The sequence below is a fragment of the Apteryx rowi genome, unplaced genomic scaffold, assembly GCF_003343035.1.
Source record: "Apteryx rowi isolate R43461 unplaced genomic scaffold, aptRow1 scaffold_167, whole genome shotgun sequence".
Classification (NCBI taxonomy): domain Eukaryota; kingdom Metazoa; phylum Chordata; class Aves; order Apterygiformes; family Apterygidae; genus Apteryx; species Apteryx rowi.
The window spans coordinates 158,956-182,226 of record NW_020447941.1 but is presented as its reverse complement, the minus strand read 5'-3'; the positions used below and the strand labels follow the sequence as shown (position 1 = coordinate 182,226).

The window sequence follows — 23,271 nt, the reverse complement described above, 5'->3', positions numbered from 1 at the left end:
GTTAAAAATTCATGAGCTCCAGCAGCTACTTATCAAAGCCATGGAAATAGGATATTTCCATCATGGTGAATGGCTTGACATTCATTTCTAATAAGCAAATGTGCACTTTATTACCATTTTAGAACAGAACATTGCTGCTGATACTCAAGGAACATAGAGAGCATTATCACTAGGAGTTAGCATTAGGCTTCGCTACAGTGCACACGCATTATTTCTGCCATCTGGATGCCTCAYGCTCATTAGTTCACAAATGAGGGTGCTGATCCCAGCCTTGTGGAGCATGTCTAAGGAAGTCTCCTAAGAATGTCTGAGTGCCGCCTCCTGGAGCCRGAGTTCTGTTTTGGTGCTCCTCTTGACCAACCTGTGTCCCAGACGACATTTATAACATGCCTTCTACAAAGCTGCTGAGCACTCTTCCCGGAGCAGAGTCACGTTGCAGAATGGGAACGACTGCTGCAGCGTCACAAGTCCCCAACGGCAGAAACCGCTGCAAATGCACAGCATTGCTCTGCTAATTGCACAGGGGCAAATCAGAAGGTACCGAGCGCAGAGCCTCAATCACAGCACAAGTACTGCTACGGTCCCTTAGCAGATGCTGATGCTCATTGGGATGCTGCCTTCATTATCAAAGGCAGTTCCTTTTACCCCTGCTTGAAGTCTCCTACAGCAATGATTTAATCTCAAAAACACCCTTGAGCAGGATTCAGGTTTAATCAGAATATAGTCTTACTTTCATACCAAAGAGGTGAAAGAACTGTTCCTCTATCTGTATGGTTTATTTTTTATGTATCAGTTACATACACAAACTTTTATACAACTTCTATGCTGACATTAAAGAAGCATTTGCTGCTCTCTGTTCTCATGGGAGAAACAAGCAGCAGAAAGGAAAGAGTAACCCCTCCACTTCCTTTATGTGTCATGAGAAAACTGGATGCAGAAATTGGGTTGTTTGATTTAAATGAATCCTTGAGAATTCGTTCTTTCCAGAGGGATATTTGAGATAATCTGACCAACAGCTGTTACCCTGCATGTGTATATGTGCTTGTCCRTATCTCAACATCTTGGACAAAAGTAAGGAAGCTTTGACTAAGATGCTGTASGATTACATTACCTGTATAGCCAGTTTGGCCTTAAAATTACAAGCAAAAAATGACAATTMTACCATAGCAGAAAAACATTGCTATTGTATAGGTGAGTATTTCAAAATGAGGAAAGGCCACAATTAAAAGAAGCTGCCTAACCTYAGATCAGTTCCTGTTGATATTCACACCACAATACAACTAACCACGCTGTGCAAGAGGTTTGTGGCACAACTGGGAAGGACAGAGATCTCCTGGATTCCAGGCCAKGATATCAGTTATCATGTGATGGGAAAATCTGTGGAATTCAGGAAAAACTCCCTATTATCTTATGATAATGAAAGAAGGAATTGTAAGGGAATGAAAGATTTAACTTACCAGCTGCAACTCTGAACCCACTGCTCTGCGAAGGTATCACCATATCAAGACTTTGAAGGACTTGGGCAACAGTATTATAAAACTGCTATTGATCTCCTGGCACCGAAGTAACATTTAGGAGCCACAGCTACAGCTCAAAAACTATATTCAGTGCCTACRTACACTGCTCAATAAGATCACAGAATTGCTGAGGTTGGAAGGGACCTCTGGAGATCCTCTAGTCCAACACCTCTGCTCAAAGCCAGCACAGGTTCAGGTTGCTCAGGACTGTGTCCAGTGGGKGTTTGAATATCTCCAAGGATGGAGTCTTGCAATCTCTGTGGGCAACCTGTTCCAGTGTTTCACTGGCCTCACAGTAAAAAACATTTTTTTCTTAYGTTTAAAGGGAAATTTCTGTATTTCCATTTTTGCCCMTTGCCTCTTGCTCTGTCACTGAATACCACTGAGAAAAGTCTGGCTCCATCATCTTGAATCCCTCCCATTAGGTATTTATACATCAAGAAGATTTCTCATGAGCCTTGTCTTTTCCAGGGTAAAGAATCCCACCTCCCTTAGCTTTCACAGAATCACAGAAYGGTTGAGGTTGGAAGGGACCTCTGGGGATCATCTAATCCAAACCCYCTGCTCAAGCAGGGTCACCTACAGCATRTTGCCCAGGACCTTGTCCAGATGGCTTCTGAGTATCTCCAAGGATGGAGACTCCACACCCTCTCTGGGCAACTTATTGCAGTGCTCAGTCACCCTCACTTTAAAGTTTTTCCACATGTTCAGATGAAACTTTCTGTGTTTCAGTTTGTGCCCGTTGCCTCTTGTCCTGTCACTGGGCACCACTGAACAGAGTCTGGCCCCGTCCTCTTTATAGTCTCCCTTCAGGTATTCATACACATTGATAAGGGACAAATGAAGAGGGACATGTACAGTATGCATGCATGCACATGGGGGTGTGTGTACGTATGTGTCCATATGAAACCTCATCTGACAGATGCTCCAGGCTCTTAATCTTCCTTGTGGCCCTTCACTGGACTTGCTCCAGTATGACCATGTCTCTCTTGTACTAGGGAGCCCAGAACTAGACATTGCACTCCAGGTGTGGACTCACCTATGCTAAGTAGAGGACAAGGTTCACTTCCCTCGACTTGCTGGCCATGCTCTTCCTAGTGCAGCCCRGGACGCTGTTGGTTTTCCTTGCTGCAAGACCACATTGCGAGCTCACGTTCAACTTCTTGTTCACCAGGACACCCAGGTCCTTTTCTGCCATGCTTCTTTCCAGTCAGCTGGCCCCAGGCCTGCATTGATGCATGGGTTATTCCTCCCCAGGTGAAGGACTTTATACTTCCCTTTGTTGAACTCCGTGAGGTTCCTCTCTGCCCATTTCTCCAGCCTGTCAAGGTCCCTCTGAATGGCAGCACAACCATCTGGCATATCAGCCACTCTTCCCAATTTTGTATCATCTGAAAACTTGCTGAGGGYGCACTGTCTTCCATCATCCAGGTCATTAATGAAGATGCTAAACAGTAGTAGCTCCAGTATCGAACCCTGGGGGACAGCACTAGTGACTGGTCTCCAGCTGGATTTCATGCTGCTGAATCACAACCCTTTGARCCTGGCAGTTCAGCCAGATTTCAAACGACCTCACTGTCCACTTATCTAGTTTGCACTTCATCAGTTTGTCAATGAAAACATTATGGAAGACAGTGTCAAAAGCCTTGCTAAAGTCAAGATAAACAATATCCACCACTCGTCTGCCGAGCTACTAATTTCATTGTAGAGGGCTAYCAGGTTGGTCAAGCACAATTTCKCCTTCATAAATCAAYGCTGACTTCTCCCAGTCACCTCACTGACCTTCATATGTTTCAAGATGGTTTCCAGGGTTATTTGGTCCATCGCCTCCTCAGGGATCAAAATGAAGCTGACTGGCCTGTAGTTTCCCAGATCCTCCTTCTTGCTCTTCTTGAAGATAGAAGCGACATTTGTTCTCTTCCAGTCCTCAGGAACCTCTCCTGATCGCCATGATCTGTCAATGATTGTTGAGAGTGGCCTCACAGAGACATCAGTAAGCTCCCTTAGCTCTCATGGATGCATYCCATCAGGGCCCATGRGCTAATGYATGTCCAATTTGTTTAAATGTTCCCTAACTTGATCCTCCTCTATTGAGGGTAGACTTTCCCCCTGGCCTCAGGAGCCTGGGATTCCTGAAGGCAAGTCTTACTACTAAAAACAGAGGCAAGAAAGGGATTAAGTACCTCAGCCTTTTCCATGTCCTTTGTCCCCAGGTCTCCTGCCCCGTTCAGCAATGGACCCACATTTTCCCTAGTCTTCCTTTTGCTGCTGATATACCTGTAGAAGACCACCTTGTTGCCTCATGTCCCTCACTAGATTCAACTCCAGGTGGGCTTCGGCTTTCCTAACCCCATTCCTGCATGCTCGGACAGTGTCTCTATATTCCTTCTGGGTCACCTGACCCTGCTTCTACACTTTGTAAGCTTCCTTTTCATGACGGAGCTTTGTCAGGAGCACCTTGTGCATCCATGCAGGCCTCCTACTGCCTTTGCTTGATTTCCTGTTCACTGGGATGGACCATTCTTGAGCTTGGAGGAATTGATCCTTGAAAATCAACCAGTTCTCCTGGACCCCTCTTCTCTCCCGGACTGTATTCCATGTTTCCCATGGGATTCTTCTGAGAAGGTCCCTGAACAGGCCAAAGYCTGCTCTCCTTAAGTCTAGGGTTGTGATCTTGCTTTTTGACTTGCTCCCTCCTCTCAGGATCCTGAACTCCACCATCTCATGGTCATTGCAGTCACGGCTGCCCCTGACTTTTATATCCTCAGCCATTTCTTCCCTGTTTTTAAGTGTCAGGTCCAGCAGAGCACCTCCCCTCATTGGCTCACTGATCACCTGTTTCAGGAAGTCATCATCAATGCACTGCAGAAACATCCTAGATAGCTTGTACCCTGCTGTGTTGCCCCTCCAGCAGATGTCAGGGTGGTTCAAGACCCCCATAAGGATCATGGCTTGTGAATATGAGTCTTCTTCCATCTGTCTGAAAAAGACCTCACCTACTTCTTCCCGACCAGGCAGGCTGCAGCAGACACCCTACACAGCATCACACACATTTGTCTGCCCTCTAATTCTGACCCATAAGCTCTCAACTGACTCATCATCTGTCCATAAGCAAAGCTCCATGCATACCATCTGCCCTGTCCCACCAAATTTGTTGCCACCACTTGTTTGGCATTGACCCTGAGCATAACCAAACAATACTAATGAAAGTCTTTTGCCAAAGACCGAAATTATGGCAAAAGAACAAGTTTCAGCCTTCTAAAGGCAATTCTAACAAACCAGGGAAAGCTGAACATTATTTCCTGCTTATTTCTAAGGTTAAAAAAAATGAAACAGAGAAAAACTCCTTTCTTGATCATAAATAAATAATTTATACCCCTCGCACCATTTTTCTTGAATTTTTAAGTTCTTTGCAGCTCACACCTTTAATACTGTTCCAAAAAACCATCATAACATTATCAAGAAGCTTTATGTTCTAGCAGCTGTGGTTGTCATCGGAGAGACATTATTTAAAATGTTTTATCCTTTTCCCTTCCATGTATCTTTGAAGCATCCAAGGAAAAGCTTTTCATGACTGGTGATAATAACATTGCAGTCTTACTCACAGAAATATTTGATTCTTGGTATTGTTCCCTCCAGGCACCTACTGCCTTCCAAACAAGATACAACTGGTCCAGTGCCACAGACTTAAGGGGATTGGCAGAAAAGTCCTGGCTCGGTAGATGTGTTCCCCTCCGCCCTGTGTTATTTCTCTTCGACTAAATTGTATGACTCAAACAATGAAACCTAAGTAAGACAGACTGTGAAATCAGTTAGGGATTTGAAAAGTTGCCTCTTCAACTCATCTGTCCTGCAAACCCCACATTTGCCAAAGGCCTGTACAAAGTCTGATTGATAGTCAGCAAGAGAAAGAGGGAAAGAAAACTCTGCAGAAGTGCAGCACTGCCCAGTTAACACTGCAAGAGCAACCTCAGCTTGAAAAGTCCCTTGTTTTGAGTGCTTGGATTGAGATTGCTGATGCACAGGCTGTTTTTTTTTATTTATTTCAATTTATCACTGCTTTGTTGTGTTTAAATACTAGGAAATTCAGAGGTAAAGGGGAGAAGCTGAAAGAAATAATGGTGTAATGAGCTTGCATCACATATAAGCTCCACTAAACAGGTCAGTTGAGTTGTAAAGTTCTCTGAACCAAACACACATGTAACTGAGTTTGTAACCAGCTATATGTGCATCAACTTACATTTAAACCCCATTCAGCAATGTGCTGAGGCATGTGCTTACTTTTAAGGACATAAACGCTCTGGGACTACTCCTAGGCTTAAGGACTAAGCATATAATCAAAGGTGTTTCTAAATCAGGGCGCACAGGTTATGGTGACACGCTCTCCTAGGTTTGCACAAGACTTAGTTTCCAAACAGCCATAGGTACAAACTCATGAAACTGTAAAGGAAGGGGGACTGCYAAATCTGGAACTGAGGAAGGCCAGTACAGATGGACCATGCATTACACTGTGCCTAACATTCAACATCAGTCTTCCTTGATGCAAACTAAATTGCCTGGGTTTTGCCCTACCAGCACAGAGAATAACTGATGGGCATCTGATCCTTTATCGGGGAAACTTTTCCYGTGCTGCCTCCCGTCACACACCTTGCTCTTCTCCCCCTTCTTTGTCCCTCTCTTTTTCCAGCCTAAACAAGCCCACAACCTCAAGCCCTTCTTACAGTCTTCTGAACTCCTCCTCATTCTAGTGCTAAACTCTGGACTGCCTCCAACCTGTTTATATCTCTGCGTAATGTGATGGCAAAAACTCCACACCACTTTCCAGCTGAGGCCTCACCAACCATCGGCAGAGTGGAGTAATCACCTCCGATGCCCAACCTCCTATAAACACCTGCAGGGAGATTCACYTTTTTGGCAGTACCAGTCTACTGGCTATCTTGTTCAGTTTGTGGTCCATCACAACCCATGGATTTTATTCTGCTGTTTGACCAGATCTCACCCATTTTGCTTCCCATTCTGCACTTGTGCCCTTGATTTTTCAGTGCRAACCTTTGGTATATGCATTTATTTACTGATAACTGCATTTTTGTTTTTCATCTTCATCTTGTTCAGACGAGTTCTTCAGTTTATCAAGGTCACTGTCAGTCCAAACCTTGCCCTCAGTGATCTTGCAGCACTTTGAAGTTTGGCATGATCTGGAAAGCTTGCAAGCACTGGCTGCATCAAAAGCTTGGATGGTGGAGAAATGCTGAACAGACCCCAAACCAAGGCAGCCTGTGAAAGGCATCTCCTTGAAATGCTTTTTAGTTTACAGGACACCACTGATAACTACTTTTCAACTGTCTTTTTTTTAATCAGTCTTGCACCCACTTCCATATTTCCCTAAATTGCTTATGTCAATGTCACATGGGAGAGAATCAAGACACCATCTCTGCTTCTTCCCTCCTCTGCTGTGTGAGGCCAGTTATCCTGCCAAAAAGGACATTAGACTGCTACGATGCAATGTGGTCTTGGTAAGTCCATGTTGGATGTTTTTGTTACAAACTGATTGTTTAATAATTTGTTCTAGTATCTCTCCAGTCATCTGAGTTAGGCTGCCTGCTTTATAATTCCCTGGGCCCTCCTTTTTCCCTCAGTTTGAAGAGAGATATTATGTTTGCCCTTCTCCAGACCCGAGAGATCGCCTGCCCTCCACAAATTCTCCACAATAACGGCAAATGGTTTAGAGATAACATCGCATAGCTCATTAAGCATTTCAAAGTGAATTTTATCAGGTTTGAAATCATCTTTACCTTCCTTATTTTGCACGAGGTCTTATACCCTGTTAGAATTAATTACATGAAATATCTGATCATAATTAACCTCTTCTCTGAAGAGTAAAGCAAAGAAAATATTAAATACTTGGGCTCTGTGGTCCCCTGACTAGCTGCAGCTCTATTTGCTCTTCAGTTTTTCAGATATTAGCTCCCCACACTGTACTCTTCCTCTGCGCTTGTCTTCAGACACGTGGCCTTGTTTCAGACACCGTATGAGTCCTTTTCGATTTTCAGGTCCCTGAGGCTCCCGTGACACAGTGGTCTCTGCCTCTTATCTTCCTCTGCAGTAGGACTGCTAGCTGTTGTGCCTTCAACAGAGATGTTGTCAGTGAACTGCTAACACGCCTTTTCTCCTTAAAATACCTTCCCAATAAACCCTATCAGTTCTCTGAAGTCTGCTTCCTGGAGTCTGCTGCTTTCTTGCCCTGTCCTCCTCCCTACTTCCTTTTCTCAGAAGCACAAACACTTTCACCCCAAATTACTTTCTATCTTGAGACTCTCCAGCAATGGGAATAAAATATAGAATAGAATCTCCTCTACCAGCTTCCTTCACATTCTGAAACAAAAAGTTATTCTAAAGACACTTCAAGAGCTAGATGGACTGTCCTCATTCTGTGGTGGTCCTTTTCTAGTAGACATCCAGCTAATCCATGCCTGTCTCTTCTCCCTCCCTGCACAGCACAACCACATCCTGCTCTCTTTGTCTCTCCCTCCGGAGCAAGCTCTAGGCTCCTTCTTCTACCAGCTTCTCTGGGCAGAAATCACAAACCTGCAGCAGGTTGTTGCATTCATCTCACCTTCATCCCTGCCTGGATACTGCTGTGATTCCCCTCCTCCTCTTGGCCACTCCAGTCATTAAGTGATTCTAGTCATGCACCATCTTCAAATCAAACACAAAGCCCTCTTCATTAGGTTGGCATGGTAGCATGCGAAGATGCTCTCTGCCTTCACAAATTTCCTAGCAGCCTTCTTTCATGTAACGCTTTTCATCCCACGCTTGAGGCCAAAGTTCTCTTTGGCACCCTCAAAGCCGCATCTTCTTGGAGGGGTGCCGCTGAAGAAGACTGGTTAAGTGAAGAGCCCTCTGGCTGGCTCCCAAGTTCAGAAAAGTGGCAACGTCAGTCAGACATCATGGTATTTGGGAGTCTCCCTCCTGGGGTACAGAGGCATCCAGCTCTGCATCAGAAGCCTGGAAACTTGGACCCTCCATCAGCTCCTTGGAGAGACAGACTGGCAGGAGAGCTAGGGAGAGTCACTGAAACCAGATCATGCAGAAACAGCCCCTTGGAAATAGTTCACATTTGCCAAGGAAGCAAATTCCCACAAGTGGTTTTCCAGCCGGTTCCAGGCACAGCCCAGATTACAGTCTGACCAAAAGGATTTTGTTCAATTTGGTGACAATTACAGGGACCTGGACTTCAGGCTCCAACTCTGTAAAGGACTTTCAGCCATGTAGTACCGTGCATAGGCAGGAAGGGGTTTTCTTCTTCAGGGCTTTTTCCAGGCTAAATTTCCGTGAGAGCACCAGGAATCCTCACAGACATGGATGCGCGTCATCAGAGAGCACTGCACATGATTAGGCCTAAAGACCTTGAATTCCCAAGAGGGGCAACTGCACATAGAATTTGCCTCCTCCTAATTTGAAGGAGAGAAGAAAAAAAAAGAAAAGAAAAGAAAAAAAAAGAAAAAAAAGAGGAAACTATAAGGGCAGCTGTAATTACATGTAAATCCCCACATGGGCAGGACTGTAYTTTACATATGGCTAGAAAAAGAACCATCTGTTTTATGAAGATACTAAGCTCCTTTTTTATCCCAATTACATTCTTTTCCTCCTCTCTCCCCCTAAATGGAAGCATTGCTGTGGTAATATCAAGAGTTTTAAAATAAGATTATGCTTTCAAATGGGAGAGTCTTTAAAGCAGGATTATACCTTACRACAGCCAACTAGGCTTTCAATCAAGTTTAGAGGATATGCTTACAACTTCATTACCCTGCGAGAGGCTACCTTTATGGAGCAAGAAATTAGAAACATTCACATGGTAGCAGATGAGATTAAAAAATAAAAACAAAAAACCCCCCACCTTTCTTCTTGGACTTATCTTTCTCTGTGCATACACAGAAAGGCACCCTAGTATTCTAACGTTTTGTCCAAGGTGAACTTTACTGATACTAGCCATGGATCCTCAAGAATCACCCCCAGCATCTTCCCAAAAGAGAGAAGTAGTACTTCTTCCCTTCCGCTCTTTGCATACTACTCTTATTGTCCAAGAGATAATGGAGGCTAAACCTGGAAAAGGCGCTCTGAACACAGCAGCTGAGAAGGAGAAGGAATGAGATGGAGAGAAGGGAGCTGTGCAGGCATGGCTGGAGGAGGGAAAAGGGGTGGCCAGCTCTTGGCAGAAGTTGTGAGTGCTCCTCCACTCCCTCACCTCTTTTCTCCTGCTTAAGCCTGGAGCTGGGTTGCAGTGAGAGGCCGTATGGTCCATACGAGACCTCGCCATACCACTGACCTGGCCTGTGAGCAAGTCACTTTGTTCTCTTTACCTCCGTTTCCCATTGCAACTTTTGGTTCCTTGAACAGTCCTTCAGGGATTTTTATGGCAATGCAAGTATGAAATCTTTGCTATCCCTAAACCCTCTGAAAGTGGATATGCCTCCTGGACCACTGTTCAGAAAGTACCTGCTGCCTAAGCACACTGCCAGAGGGAGCGGGAACGCTTCAGACAGAGCGGAAACAACTTCTCTGCCTCGTTTCAGAAGCACAAAAAAACAGACATGCAGTTTAGAAAGGAAAAGTCAACCAGCAGGAAGGGCACTTCAGCCTACCGTATCAACATACACAAGGGTTTTAAACTATTTCTCCAAGCRTATCAAAATCTCAAACCCAAAGCCACAAAGGAAACACCGATCTCTTCAAAACAGTGTTTCTTTTTCAGCATACGGCTCATCGACACAAACAAGAAAAGGCTGAGCAAAGTTGTCTCGTTTTAGAAACCTATATTCCTCTGGTACGATATCCTTAGCTCAGTAAAACCATAAGGAATGCAGTCATCAACTTCACGGGCATAAGGATTTCCTCCTCACTAGTCATCTGATCGTGTAAAATATGCTTCACCATACGTTTCGCCAGGAAAAGACCTTCTCATTCTGTTGGTGCAGATTCAGCCCAAAGAGTTCCCGGCCCACAGCTGGGACCTCCAGGCTCTAGCAGAGCAAGGAGTAACACCACCACAGTACAGCGGCTGTCACAGGAGGGATGCGATCTTTTGAGGCAGTACTGCTACAGACTGGAGGAGATCACAGGAATGGCAATTTGCACACATGAACTTCCAGAGATACTTCTCTGCCGCTGCTCCATTCACTTCCAGTTCACGCACCAGCAGACAACTGGACCCAACYGAGGTTTGACGGGTTTCATAGTACCGGAAGTTCCTGGAGTCATGCTACCTCAGCAGTAGGGTTGTTGCAACCTGTGAACTGTCCTTGCATGCCAATTTGCTCCGCATACACTTTAAACTCGCCCCAGTCAGCAGTGTGATGAACSAAACAGTCCTGGCCATCCCTCGCCCCCACTCGCTTCATCCTTCCCCTCTCCCTTTCTCTTGTGGCAGCACAAGTCTCCATGTAACCGCATGGTGAACCAGAAGGAAATGGCTTCTGCAAGCAGCAGAAACAAAGAAGTCCAATTTTCAACAGCATGGTGTCTTGCGGCTGGATTTTCTTTATTTGGTATAAGGCAGATGCCCCGATTGAGGCATTTGCCTGAACTGGGGCATTCATCACCAATTCACAGGGATCGAGTCCAACGTTTTCCCTCGGGGTGCCTTAYGGCCTCCTGCCTCTACTCAGATACTTGTTCTCACAACACTTCAGTGAGCCTCCTTCACCTTCAGACTGTTCCTTTTCCCTCAAATGAGCCTGAAATTGGCCAGCAGGTTGAAAAATTATTAGGAACTCACACCAGTACCCACCCTTACCCACAAACACCACGTAATTAAGAYTCATTTCCCCAGGAAACCAAGCTAAAAGCATATGTATTAATACATTCTGACCTAGGATTTCTTTTGCCAAGCAAGAGGCTAAACTTCATTATTGTGGTCGGGCTCCTACTTTAGCCATTCTTAGCAGCTGCTGAGGCTAACGCAACCCAGCAAATGAAAAAGGGACAACGCATATTTGGGTCTCAAGCACGTGTTTTACACGGAGCCTCCTCACCTGCAAAGGCCACCGGCAAGTATTCCTGAGCTGCGGCAGGTTGCAAAGAAAAGCACGTGACAATTCTCACCGCTTCTGCTGTCYGGTTCTAGATGCACGCTGAAACACAGCCTGGGCCTTATGGCTGCGCCTCTTACTTTTACAGCCTTCCCAGCTCTGTTTTCTACAATAAAAACCAATGTTGCTGAAAGGTCCATTTGCCAGGGTGGTGCCTGCATTACTTAATGGGTTACGGCTCCAGCTGGAGACAGAACAGTATCACAGATATATTTTCCTACTATAGCCTTATTAACACCTTCTGCTTTTACGTCAAACATCACCAATCTACCCTTCTTCTGTTGTCCTGTCTTGGAGACTGAAAAAAAACAGCATTCTCATCCTCAAGGAAAGTTCTTTGATTGAAGGGTTGCGTCCCTGAAGGAAACAGGATATAAAAGATATGTTTTATGCGGAGCCTGCCTGCTGTTCAGCAGGGCTGGGGAAGGGATGCATGAAGCTACAAGAAACCCCTGTTATGCACTGCTTTTCATTAAACAAGTGCTTCAGACTCTGCAAGAAGTATGCCTTGCAGAGCAGCGACCAGGGCTGAGAGCTTACATCCTGCATGTGAGGAGGGATCTAAAGGCTGCGGATGTTCTCAGGAGATGACAGATCCACCTATTACACCTGCATCCTGCTGAGTTTGGGAGAGGACCCCGTGCAGGGATATCAACAACATTTCAGCTGCTGTGCCCAGATATTTGCTAGATACAAACTGAAAACTCCTTGGTTGCCGTCTGCTTCCCGATTTACCAGAAATCCATTCATTGCATCTTAAACTGTAACTCATGCAGGCATTTGCAAACACAGTTAAGAGAGTACTTCATTAAAATCAAGGTGTTAGTTGCCTGCTGTACAGGCATCTATGGAGGACAGCTCTGATTCCTAGGATCCACTCCAGAAATTTAAGACAATACTCTTCCTAAACTACATTTGGGACCTTCCAGATCCCTGACAGAGATGCTACTGTTTAAACTTCAAGCACTGCATATYGCAAATTCACTGAATCCCACAAATGCAACTCCATTTCTTTATAAGATACCCATATGCTGTAATAAGAAAYGGACTAAGGCTCCTGAAAGCATTAACACAGAAAATCCACTTGCATAACATGTGGCTTTTAGTTTTAATGGGTATAAGGAGATGAAACACGTTATAAAGAAAAGCCAAGAAGGATGATAGATATCCTCCTCTGTTTTATCAGGCTAGAGACAAAGTGAGACCCTGGCACAGTATCACTGAGGATGCTGAGCCAGAGGCCTCACAACACGCTGGCTTGCAAAGGYGCAGAGAGGAGAGTTGGCTGAGATGGTCAGTGAAGGAGGACATCAACAGGTCCAGCTGTCCCTCAGACCTGGAGAAACTTCCGAGCCCAAATATGCATCTRTTCAACAAACGCTTAACTACAGGTCTCGGATCTCGTCCCACTGATTTCAACAGGATGTGAGCTGGTATTTAAAGCTAAGTACACCCTAACCAGCTGCGACAAACAAGCCAGGCTTTGAGCAGTTTCTGGTGATTCAGTATGTGAAAAAGAGGCTTTCTTCAGCCCCCAGTATGATATAAGCACTGAAGAGCTGATTGCACAGGGTAATTTTCTGATCTGACCTATCTGTCTCTGTATCCCACTTAGGGAACAAATGTTAAGCATTTCCAAAACGCTTCAGGGAGGTTTAGCTAGAAGGGTAATGGATTTCAGTGGCAATCACACAGCAAAATACCACGTACCCCTTGGTGGTGTAACCTTTGCAYAACTCGGTTACAGTTTTCTGCCGTAAATAATCCGCCACCAGCCTTACAAAAGCCCTCTCATTCTCTTCTGCAGGAACATTTCATTTTASGGGTGCATGAGGTAAGAAACACTGTGCACCTCGAAGCAGCACCCGAAAGCGTCTTTCGAGGTGGTGCTCTAGAAACTCAGAAGAAGTACATGCACCGCGTGTGCTTTCTTCTACCGTGTTCCCAGCTAAAACTGAGGCAGGGAGCCAAATGGGTTTAGGAGCCTGTCTCCTACTGTGTGCCTCCCTCTTGGAGCCAGTGACCTTCAATCAATATGTCACGTGCAATCCAGAGGGGAGCCTTCCCGGCAAGCTGCGACTGATGTGAGGAGGACTTAGGGAGACTAGTGTGCGCAGTAACTGGAAATCCTTCCAGCAGTGGAAACTCTGGGTTATTGTAAAAGACAGAGGGCATAATGCAACACKAAACGCTGCCAAGTGTCATGGCACAAGGCTGCTGAGCACTGGGCTCTCACGGAGATCTCTAGGAAATAGGCACAAAACAGCGAAGAATACTGTGGCTGAAACATTTAAGTCTTGGAAAACAGAATTGCTTACGGCCAGGCAAGGCACTCCTGCGCATACTAACAACCCCACTTTAGGGCAGGATCTTCCAAAATGCCAAGATGACCTAAGAGAAAAAGCAGTATTGAAAGGCAAGAGACTTTCCCAGGAGCTTATAGCAGATTCATCTCACTGAACTTCAGACACCTAAAAGCCAGTCAGACGCTCCAGACTTGTCAGCTAGGCAGCTTCTCCGGCAGGCAGGCGAAAACAGACATCCCATCGCACATTTAAAATAGGAAGCACAGCCTATCGAGGGTGCCAAAAGGACTAGTTTAGACAGGGTGTCTAGCGCTTGGATGCCTACAGATAGGTGAGCTGGACTGGGCTTCGGTTTGCTGTCATTGAAGTCAATGGTGAGACCAGAACTGACTTCAGCAGAGACTTTCTGAGCCCCTATGGCATGCATGCCAACAGGTACGGGAGCTGGATACACTTCCCATGCATCTGACCCTTTCCTGCCCCGATCTGCATCCTGGTATATCTGGGAAGCCATATGGAGTTGCGTACGCAAGGGGAAGGAAAATCTTAAGGGCTGCTATGAGGGCCAGGAGCCGGGGATCCCTCCTGGCCAGCTGCTGGAGCCCAGCCTGGCGTGCCTGGAGACCGAGGGTCTCTCTGGACCAGGCCGATGGACGTGGCTGCWGCTGCTGCTTCTTGTGTGCAGGTTCAACCAGTAGCAAGGCGGAGGACATGCACTGGAGGCGCACACACACACACGGAGGACACTGCCACGGCTGGCTACGCACACGGCCCCAGGCAAGGTGCTGCCTACGCCACCACCCTCATTTAACACTGCCATAACTCACGTAAAACCTAAGTACAGCCGAGTCAACAACATAAGCACCCCAGGCACGTGGGGTGTAGCTCCACCGCCCCCCTTGACTACCCCAAATCCTCACGTTTGTCTTGTTTTCCCCTTCCTATCAGTTATAAGGTCCAGGTTGGCCTTCTCCAAAGCTACGCCTATAGTTTCCTAATTTGCGGCTGGAGACTTTTGGTCTTTGCCATGGTCTCCGTTATCCCACGTCTATCAGGTTTGTGCCTCTGGGTGTTTTGCTCATTGCTTTCCCTGTTGCTTATGGCTTCCTTTTAACGGAAAAGGTCCTTGATCTGACACCCTTAACGAAGYRRAGGCTCTCATATTCCACATACCYTCACAGAAACCATAGCAGAAACACATACAGACACACCTGAGCACTATCTGCTGATGCAGAAAACACGCTGATCCTCCTAACTCAACTCTCCCTTGGATCAACCAAGCACGGCAAGCAGCGCTGCTGCATTAGCCGACGCTGTGCCACCCTTCGCACTCACGGCTAGCTCCGCGCAGCGGTGTGTTCTGCGATCACGCGCTTCACGCCTAAGGTTCTCGCTTGACCCTTAACCCCTGCCAAAGAAAGCCGAGGACAAAATACATCAAGCACGGCACACCAYGCTATCCACAAAAAATGAGAGGGAGACAGCAGTCGAATAGATCCTGGCTTAGATTTTGTTGGTAAAGGAAGGAAAAAATTACCTACAATATTACAGATARTGCTGCTATTGTCACCTCCGGGACCAGGCTTTAACCCCGTATTTCCTAAAACACAACAGCGTAGCAAGGAAGTTCAGTGTCACACAGGCAAGACGCAGGGACATTTAAGAGCTAACGAGAAGATGACGTGACACTGCTCGGCAGAGTATCCTGCAGCGCCTCAGTGAAGATTTCCAGGGGCTTGAAAAGCCAGCGAGTTAACATGTGATGTCCAATCAGCCGTTCGGCTTGCCGGGGAGCGGAGCAGATGCAAACAGCAGAAAGAGACGGTGAACTGCGAGCAGCGAGGCAACGCTTTGCTTTGGTAAGCAGACTGACGTGCCAGGGCACAAATCAGGCCTGGCTGAAATTAATGCATGCATGAGCATCTTCTGATTCCTCCTGCTGCAAGCTCTGTCTGAGTCATTTCTAATTCTGTCAGACCCCTTCTCCGCTGAAAGTTAGACATCGCTTTCCTTTACAGCTGAATGTACAAAACCTGGACGCAGAAGACCTTCAAAACGCAACTGATTTCCTTTCCCCGCTTATCATTTCACACCAGTCGGAGAAAAAAAATTATAGGGTAATAGGGCTGAACGCCGAGTTGCTGAGAAGGGGTCTAGCATACTAATTCCCTTGTGCTGCCTGAACCGCCTTTGCGCAGACAGATCATCACCTCCGGGAAGGTCTGCTCAGGTTAGGGGAGTCCACGCGAGCTGAGCGCTCAGCCAAGCCCAGGGGAGTAAGCTCAGGTCTTTTTGGCACCCCTAACCCTGCCGGCATCTCAGGCCTTCCCCTTCCGCAATCCTGGCAGGAATAAATAAATAAATAAATAAATAAATAAATAAAATCTCTTCTTCCTTCCTGTGTCCTGCCGCTTTCCTTCCCTCTTTCTCCCAGCTCCAGGATGCCAATTCCTTCCACCCCGTTCCCTTTGCTCGCAGCCTTGGAAAGATGAGCCTGACTTTCCGCTCCGTGTCCTTCTTCCTCGGTGGCTTCCCCCCAGGGTTACTTGCCCTCACCGGCTGCACGTTCGCATCCTCTGCTGCCCTCATTAAAGCTGCTCCTGTTGCTTTTCCAGCTTTTGGGCTCCTGGCAGCCCAAGGAGGCACAGACAACGAAGGACCTCTTGGGTACCGTAGGCATCGGGACCCAGCGGCCAACACCACCAGCACAAGGACTCGTCACGAACCAAAGCCACTACCAATAACTGGGAAGCTGAGCCAGGAAACGTGCTGGTCACCCTTCCATCTAAAACTATTTTTATATAAAAACGTGAGTCGTCTTTTTCATACAAAGCCTCTAAAAGATGCGTGTCATTCCTCAGCTTTTGCGTATGAGGGCTTCTCATTGAGAAAGCACAGGTTAAAGCACTGTGAAAGAACCACCCGCACAGCTGGTAGGAATCTTTCCCTGGCTGGAACCCAAAACGGCYGTTTCTAATTTACTGCTTCCAGATGTTCTCCCCAAAAGAGGAGGCTCAGCGCAGAGCCACGGTGCCCTTGCATCCCACAGATCCTCCCCTCTCAGCCCTGCGGGGTCCCGGGCAGCCCTCTCCAGAGTCAGRCGGGCGCTAAGCCACCTTTGCACTCAGCCAGTCCACCACCGGCTGCATAAAATCCAGCTTTTACGTYTTCACACAGTGCTTGAAGTTTAGCCCAGGAACAAAACTCCAGCCCCCTCTTTGCAATGCTSCAYGAGCAGGTCCCAAGCTGGCTGATGTGCAGGAGAACTYRCGYGCCCAGCCCTGCAGAAGCAGGACTCTGAAGCACCACCGGTCTCAACGTAGGGCTCTCACTCATCAGCAACAACCATTTGCATCAACATTTAAAACCAGGACGGGAGAACCTCTTTGCAATGCTCCATGAGCAGGTCCCAAGCGGGCTGATGTGCAGGAGAACTCACGCGCCCAGCCCTGCAGAAGCAGGACTCTGAAGCACCACCGGTCTCACCGTAGGGCTCTCACTCATCAGCAACAACCATTTGCATCAATATTTAAAACCAGGATGGGAGAATTTTGTTTTGATATAGAAAGCCTGGCATGACTAAACCGGAAAGAAATACAGCACACAATTTTGYCCCGTATACCTGTCAATGCCTACAATAAAGTAGATGAATAAATCAGCTGAGAGGCCATTACGCTGCGTTACAACACAGTAATAAGAATCACTATACTACAGGCTAAGGAGAAAATTTATGGTACATGGCACCTACCTTGTGTGGAAAAATAAACTGGAAATGTCTCTTTCTCATACTGAAGAGACATCTTTTAAATTTTATAGCTTTTTAAATTGAAATTTTTAATATGACTCTAAAATGGAGGCCCTTAAATATCCCTTAAATAGATATCTAGCTATTCCTTAAATATACATTTCACTTCCTGACAGCTCAAGCAGCAGTCAGAAGAGCTTTGCGGAGTCCCAGATAGACTGGGCCATACGGTTTGCACTCCCTGTGACACCAGTTGGATAGGCACCCTCCAAAGAAGCATCYGACAGCCAGAAACACTGTGTTAAAATCAACATTAAACCCATTCTGGCCTGAGTCTCAAGGACAGGAGAAATGGCCCTTAGCAAATCCAAGACTTTTCCCACAGAATTTATTTGCATTAACAACCGGAGCGCTGCATGCTCTTCCTTGCGGTGGCTTGTAAATGAGATGCTCATGGTGAGTGGATGAGCACACTTATCATTTAAAGTATCGGTTGTTATATATTCGGGCACTCCTTTTAGTCAGGCTGATGCTTGGCAGGATTCAGGGCTGTCGCCCCGTTGTGGGGTAGCTCCTGCCCCGTGTCACCGGGACCTGTTGGTCTGCTGCGGTGAGCTGCAAGGACCCTGAGCTTGAAGGCCATCCCTCTGGCCATCAAACTCAGACCTCTGCATCGCCAGCCACCGACCTCCCAAGTGCCCACGTAGCACTTACTCCACAGGCTTACGCAGTGCCACGGGCGCTGAGCACTCCCCAAGGTCCAGCCTACAAGACTGAAAGTCCTAAGAACGATGAGCTTGACCACGATGGCCAGAGAGAGCTTGTGGACAGGATTCAGCTGGATGGAAGCCTTGCAAGCACAAACCAGCGTGCTTTGCAGTTAGGATGTCAGGCTGAAAAAGTCAAAGTTCAAGGTTACATGTTCCACAACCCCCTCACAACTTGGGTCCTGAACAAAGCATGATGTATGCAAAGGCACGTGGCCAGGACAACCAGCTGCTAAGGCCAGAATCTGAAGTTCTTCAATATGCGCAAGAGATCACGTACAAAACCGTGAGCTCCCAGGCTCCCCATCAGAGACAACCCTGGAGACCTGCTGCAGCCCCAGGATCAGGCTGGGCCCTCACAACCACTGGATGGGCTGGGGCCAGCCCTTTGCGGGGATAAGCACCACAAACGGCATCACAGCAATACTGCAATCTCATCTCTTACAAAGAAACTTGGGAAGGAGTTTGGCCACCCTCTGCCTGCCATCCAGCCCCACTGAAACAGCCACTTCCCCTCGCCAGCCGGCCATGAGATAAGCATGTTGCACAGGGCAGCTGCGGGAGCATAAATTACTCTCTTACTCCTTCCTCCTTGTGTGCACGGTTCAAGCAGGAATCTCAGCCCAAGGAACTGGTTCGACGATGCAAGGACGGCCTTGCGCACCATGTGAGCAAGGAATCAATCTTGAGATTTCCTATGAGAAATAATGATGCAGTGACAGCTTGCAATCAGAGCAGAAATGGGAAGCTGTGGCACAACCAGAAGTGCAATGTTGCATGAGGAAAATCATGAAGTGAATGTCCTCTTTTGTGGAAGAGCAGTAAGGAAGCTGCAGGGAGAACGAACTCCGACAAGACCCGTCAGCGGAGCTCTGTGGAAACGTCTGTTTGCTTATGTGGCAAAATTCAGCATTTGCAATTTTGGGCTGTTTTCAACAACAGCTACCCCCATTTTGCTCAGGGCTGCATTCRGAAAGTTCGCATGGTGAGAAACTCTTGTCGCCCCAAATAAACTAAAAATTGCATTTGCAATGAAAGGCTTTGATTCAAATTGGCATTTCTGAATATCCTGCTGCCAGCAACCGCATTTCTGCAAAGTGATATACTTCATGACAAACACAATATGGAAACCTTAGCAAAGAGACTGGGAATTGGATGCACGCTGCTATAATCCAAGACGAACGCAAAACTACCTATGAAAAGCACCGTTAAAAAGAATTATTGAAAAGAATTGGGGACAAAAAGTGGGGAAAAGCTTTTCTTCCCACCAAGAGAGGGTAAGACTACATTTTTCAAAGAACACAGAAGCTCTCACACGGCACGGCTAGATTTCTTGAGTTAAGGCTTTCAGAGGAAAAAGCAAGCGCTGCAAAATCTGGGATACCGTCTTCAAAGCAGCAACCCTGTCACCAGGACACAAATAATAGCGACAACAAAAATATAATAAGGCTGTCGAAACGCACGCAGCCGTGGTGCCCCGTACAACGCCGTCAGCAACCCCTTTGATTCGTGTGCCTCCCAGTCACGTAGCCGCAACCACGCAAAGCTGCATTTCCCCTGCCCTCTGCTTTAACTAACGTTCTGCCTAGTTGCTAATCTAATCTCTAAGCCTAGCTGACCTGTTTAATGCTGAAAGAAACGCTTTAAAAAGAGAGATTTATTAGGGGCAAGAAGTCTGTCCTTCAGTATGACATAACCTCATACCAGATGTCTGTCTCAGCAACACCTAATGATCAGCCAAATTGAAGATGCTTTTTATGGCCTGCTTAGGAAGCAGGCATTGCCGGTTACCTGAGATCGGAGATTTACAGGTATTTCTGATACAGATCCTGCTGGAGGAAGCGGCAATTCTTCTGAGGCAGGTCTCAATGAAGCAAAATATCCCCAAAGAGCAGCTGAGTATTAATACGACTAAAAGTTACAGCTCTTCACACCCCGGAAAATCCTCTTAGGTGCAAATATGGCTAGATACAGATAGATACCTGTGGTATTTATCTGCCTTTCTAGCTACCAGTATCAAACAGGGAGAGGAAAACAGTCTTTGGGAGAAGAGCCCGCCAGTTCTGCCGCTTTAGGAGGGCCCTTCTGCCAGGGGGTATCCACACCGCTCCCACCAATACCCACCACCCACTTCTGAACGAGGTGCAGGAAGGAAAGAGTTTCCTTGGCCAGGAACCCAAATCTTTCCTTTCAACAAATATCGCAGTCACAAGAAGCTGCTGTGCATCTCTGCCTTCTCTCAGGATGGTGCATCCCTGCTTCTCGCGGTCCCAGGCATCCTCCAGGCCCCACCATACCTCCCGCTCACCCTCGCCGGTCACCCACCAGCGTGGGCAGTGACTTCCTACTATTACTGGCTGTCACTATGTGAAATAACATTTTATTGCACCTGGAAAAAAGGGCTGTGACCATGCAGAGGTCAAAGCCCAGCCATTAACAGTGTCCAGTAGGACAATATATGTTGCTATTTAAAGATCAAAAGGAGATAGTTCAGAAACATACTTGGCAGTAGAAAAGCTTTCTTCTTAAGCTCCAACGACTCCATCCTTAGCACAGAAAACTCTACCGCCCCAGAGGACCAAACCTTGAGCTCCATCTTTACCCACAGCTTTCAATATATTTAATGCGTTCCTCGATAACGGCGATACCCAAACCTGACTCCTAGATAACAGAAAGAGGAAAAAGGACCACTGCATCGATCGTCTTGATAACGAGCATCGACTGCTGTATATGCGCGTGACTCGGCCCCCACCAAAGAACCTGAACGAGAATCTAAGCACGGGAAGAAACCCTGCATCGTTAACATGACAAATAGAAAAATACTAAGTAACAGCAGGGACCAGAGTGAACGGCACATCTCTGCTGATGATCTGGACATGTATCAGAACAAGGAGACCTACTGCGTTGTCAAAACAGACTGGAGAGGGGCTGCTTTTAGGTAAAGGACTATTTGAAGAGCAGGATTCGGCTGAAGCGCTTGCACGTTTCTTGCGTTTTCAAGGCTCCTTTCCGCTGTGTTTTCCCCCAAAGTATTACAAAGGAATCATTAATCTCCATAGCACCCTCACAAAACAGGCATTATCATCATCACTTTCCTGAGCAGTAAAGTGAGATACAGAGAAGCTAAGTAACTCGCCTGATATCATAAAAACCGGGAATAGGTAGACTTAGAAATACAATTTGAGAGACTTCTCTCCTGATCCCTTCTTCTTACCACCCTGTTTAAATAAATAAATACTCCTCTCTCAGACTGCAATTTCCAATTAACATTTGCTAATAATTAGACACCTGAAGGGAGACTAAACAAATTTCCTTTTAAGCTGTTCAGCTAATAGGAAGAGCCCGCAGATGCTGACTCACGGCAGAAAGCAGGGGCAGCCCGTTCAGCAAATCCGTGCTCCTTCGCTTCCCTGATGATAACATCTCTTACCATCCAACCATAAATACAATGTTTTGCCTCCAAGCTGCATTCGCTCACCCTCCCTTATGTGGCATTGATTTCCACGAATCTCATTTCCCTCTTTGCTCACCCAGGGCTTTTCCGATTTCAAGGGTTCTCGCGCAGGGAAAGAACGTTATTCCGGGCTAGTTCACGGAGCAAACTGGCCAGTTCCCAGAGGATCGGCACAGCCTTTTCCTTCATCCTCCGTGAGCCTGATGTGCTACTGTCACGCGGAGACGCCAAAGCCGGCTGAAACGTGGGGCTGAAGGCTGCAAGGCGGAGGGAGCCGGGGAAGGGAGCCTCCCCGCAAACCCGAACGACGTGCAAGGCTGTGATGTGCACACGGTTGGTCTTGGCACCAACGGTGGCTGCAAAACCTCCGCGAACCTGGGGGCAGGGAAGGCAGCCGGCAGGTAACGCGGGCAGGCAGGGCACGGGGTACGGTTTGCATTGCGGACTCGCAGCCTGTAATATCTTCTCGTGTTTCCACAAAGCTCAGCATCATACTGGAAACCACCCCACCCCTTCCAAACCCCAATAAAATCCCTCAAAACCGAATTTCATGGGACTCAAGCCAAACTTCTTTTATGGAAAACTAAAACGATTTTGTTAAATGTCTCCCTTCCCCCTCTGAAAGCTACKCAGGCCTTGAATTTATCCATCACTTTGCCTTCGAATTTCCCTCTTGCAATTTGGCTTGGCCAAAGCTCACCGAAACCAAGGGAAGTGTTTCCACCGGCTGCTTTGGGGTTTGGAGCAGGTCCCGCACAAACTTTAAAGGTTTGCTCTCTGCTTGCTCAGAGCTGGCAGCAGGTTCACACCAGCTTGTCCCGGCTGCCCTCCGTCACCACGTCTGCTACTGCGGTCCAGYCTGACCACTGGGAACAGCCACTGCTGGGATGAGCCAGGCACCTGAAGAACCCCTATCAGATGTGAAGCTCATGGAAAGCCTGGAGGGAAAGGAGAAGACTTGAGGTCTTACAGAGGCTGGGGCTTGCAGCAGGGAGACTTGTAAAAATAGGTCACTGTGAAGGAGGGGGAATATTTAAGATGCCTGAAGTCCTAATTATACATGCCGCAGCCACTGATGATCTGGTTACCATTCCCAGCTATTCACTGCCTGCAAGAGGTGACCACCAGCATAATAATATTAGAAAGTGTATCCTCACCAGATGATCCATTTTTGCAAAAGCCTTTTTGCAAAAATAATTTATGCCAGACAGCTGCCTGCTGGAGGGCAGAAATAGGGGAATGACTAGCTGCGAACGGTGCTCTCTCCGTTAGGACTAGTTGCAGCCAGAGCAATAACGATGATGTTGTCACACATGGCAAAACAAGGTCGGTCTCTAGGGTCAACATGCAAGCTGGGAATATCAAAATTTCAGAGCCCCAACTCCTTTGACCTG

General features: G+C 47.0%; 1 protein-coding gene across 3 annotated transcripts in view; it reads right to left on the bottom strand.

Annotated features, from left to right (window-relative positions):
- Nucleotides 1-23,271, bottom strand: part of SLC24A3 (solute carrier family 24 member 3) — a 220,803-nt gene that overhangs the window by 125,424 nt on the left and 72,108 nt on the right. The window contains exon 1 of one of the 3 annotated variants that reach the window (XM_026060214.1): nucleotides 19,006-19,061. The exons of the other annotated variants lie outside the window; for them this stretch is intronic. The gene's annotated coding sequence lies outside the window, so the exon portion shown is untranslated. Of the gene's footprint in view, nucleotides 1-19,005; nucleotides 19,062-23,271 lie in introns of those variants that run through there. 3 annotated transcript variants of the gene reach the window in all.